Here is a 514-nt window from a genome sequence, read left to right as displayed (position 1 = left end):
TGTGTCTCTTGATCTGCAGTACTATAGGCAGGATGGATTCCACGCCTGGAGGAAGCCCTGAACTATTTCAGGGGGTGGAACTGGCTGCTTTGTTTTATAATCTCTTCATAGGCAGATCCTTCCTTTCTTTTAGATTGTGTTCACGGCTTTTAGCTCGATGCCTACAGGATATGGGGTCCTTCCAACTTGCATCATCCTTAATGTTGAGTACAGTGTTGTGACTGTAAACCTACTTCGGAACTCTGTTTCGCATTTATTGATTTAAAAAAGGTTTAACCTGAACTGAAATGCATTTTCAATAAGTCAAGCCTCCTAAGGAATGTGTAAAAACTCAATCTGTACTGAAAGAGTTAACTTATATATTAACGTTAATTATATTAATCATGTGCGAATAAAATAGCACAATAAATAGATAAAAGGAAGAAAAAAAATAAGTAAGTAAATTTTAACATCTAAGACTAAAAAAAAACAAAGATTTCAATAAAAGTACATGAAAGTATGAAAACTAAATCGA

This window comes from Lycorma delicatula, chromosome 7 (assembly GCF_047948215.1).
Source record: "Lycorma delicatula isolate Av1 chromosome 7, ASM4794821v1, whole genome shotgun sequence".
Taxonomy (NCBI): domain Eukaryota; kingdom Metazoa; phylum Arthropoda; class Insecta; order Hemiptera; family Fulgoridae; genus Lycorma; species Lycorma delicatula.
Note: the sequence above shows the minus strand (reverse complement) of the source record.